This window comes from Daktulosphaira vitifoliae, unplaced genomic scaffold (assembly GCF_025091365.1).
Source record: "Daktulosphaira vitifoliae isolate Bord-2020 unplaced genomic scaffold, ASM2509136v1 Scaffold_4, whole genome shotgun sequence".
Lineage (NCBI taxonomy): Eukaryota > Metazoa > Arthropoda > Insecta > Hemiptera > Phylloxeridae > Daktulosphaira > Daktulosphaira vitifoliae.
In genome coordinates this window covers 16,324,478-16,326,722 of record NW_026099575.1, presented here as the reverse complement: position 1 = coordinate 16,326,722, position 2,245 = coordinate 16,324,478, and the positions used below count along the sequence as shown (strand labels likewise).

Genomic DNA, 2,245 nt, shown 5'->3' with positions numbered 1-2,245 from the left:
AAATTTTTTATAGTAATAAATAAAATATATTTTTATATTAACCGAGTAAGAGTATATAAATTATAAAGGAAAGAGATTTTTGAAAGGTTTAACGTTCAGTGCTAGGTTTTGCGTGTAGTTCATATTTTATGAAGGAGTAAAGTTAATCATTTTTTTTTTTCATTAAATAAAATTTATTCATTTGAATTGAATTATATTTATTGATTAATATTTACGTGTATTTAAAACTCTTACATTATTATTTTTTAATTACTATTTAATAATCAAAATTAATAATAATAAAAAATATAATTATAAATTATTATTTATTCAATTGACTATGACTTTTGTCATATAACAAACATACATTTTTTTGAAAATTACAATAGGTTAAATTAAAATATATAATGATTTTATATATGTTTAAATCCTCATAATCATCTCTTTATACATATACTCTTACCTGGTTAATAGTAAAAGTTATATTTATGTGTATAAAAGTTTAGTTTACTTTAATCATAGTTTTACCATTGGACAATCGATAATTTGTACCATCAAAATGTGCTTTGAATGCAAATAAAACTATATAGATAAATAAAATGTATACAAAAATTTAACAAATATTACGTAAAATTAATAATTTAAAGATAAAACAGTGAAAAAATTTTGTCAGTCGCTGAGACTCGTCCCGAGCCTGTACGTGTTGTGGGATCACGTATAGTCCACAGGACCATTACACGAGTTGTTAACCGGAAGAAAAATGACCCCATTTAAGCTAATTAAAAATTTTCAAAGTCAATTTTCTCGACTTAAGGGGGGCATTGGCAAAAAAATCCAAATACGTCTGATTCTGTATTCAATATAGATTAGATCTATATAAATTTTATGAAAATCGGTGACCCCATCACCGTGACCTCCCCTTGTTACAGTATATCAACCTTCTTTCCGTACATTAATGTAAAAAAAAAAAAATGTAAACACTTTTTTAAATTTACTTAATAAATTCAATACAAAAGAGAAAATGTTTCATAAAGAAAACATCGCGATTCGAAAATATCGATATTTGTTAACTTGACAATCGATTGATCTTCAAATGGGGCTTTTTTNTCAACTCGACAATCGATTGATATTCAAATGGCGCAATTTTGGCTTTTGTTCCGTCTGTCACCTTTCATTAATCAACTTGCTTCGTTGGAGGTTGCACTACACTGTGAGTACTATTATGTCTAATTTGTATATTAGCTTTTTGACAGCGCTTCCCTTAACATTATTTATTAAAATAAATTATTATTTAATTCTTCATTAATTGTGATTAATATTTACATAAAATCTTATTTAATATTCTTTATAAAAGGTAAATTATTTGATCTTAGGGAAAAGGAACTTAAGCTTATTTTTTATTTCATTTTTTTTAACGGAATATTGCAAAATACTTTTCATAACATGTTTTAATTTTGGTAGAATATTTTGATATCAATATATTTAAAAAAAATAACTAAAAATTGTTAATGATATTTGTCTATTTCAAATTTTTAAAGAATTCTCCTAGATGTTAATCAAATTGAGCTGAAGCTACTTTTCCTAGATCTAAAATTTAATTAACATTGCATAACATAATTTCTTTCTTATTTTATTATTATATTTATTAATTCAAATATTTACGTTTGTAATTTTTTTATTATCATAAATGATTTAATAGTCGTTCCGAAAAAAAGGAATTAAAATTCTTACCCTTTTTAGCAAACCCCTTTTGTTTGGTAATTTTTATGTTTATTATTTTAAAAATTCAAATAACTTAAAAATATTACCTAACAAGACTAATTATTTTTTTAGAATATGTCATTATTTTGAAATTTATAGAAATAAACCTACGTGGTTTTAGATATTGGACTATATTCCTCATAGGCACAATTGCGCATATGCTAAGAATCCTATGCANCCTACGTGGTTTTAGATATTGGACTATATTCCTCATAGGCACAATTGCGCATATGCTAAGAATCCTATGCAGATTTTATCATTCTTTTACAATTTTGTAATGAAAAATAAAATATTTCTTTATATTATTGTATAAATAATTAATGCAGTATTTTAAAAATTGTGAGTATGCAATGTCATCGGTGTAGTATATACATGTCACTTTAAATTTGGTAAAATATTTTGGTTTCAACAATTATAGTTAAAATACCATAGTGGTAAGAAAAAAATGTACGTATTTATACTCAATTACTTGCAGAATAATAATAATTTAAACATTTTTTTTTTT

The 2,245-nt window shown here is 23.8% G+C and overlaps 1 protein-coding gene across 1 annotated transcript in view; it reads left to right on the top strand.

The window, feature by feature from the left end:
* Nucleotides 1-1,146: 1,146 nt before the first annotated feature.
* LOC126904526 (RNA-binding protein cabeza-like) overlaps nt 1,147-2,245 on the top strand; it is a 4,619-nt gene continuing 3,520 nt past the window's right edge. Inside the window, exon 1 of the mRNA XM_050683613.1 lies at nt 1,147-1,189. The gene's annotated coding sequence lies outside the window, so the exon portion shown is untranslated. The remainder of the gene's footprint in view (nt 1,190-2,245) is intronic.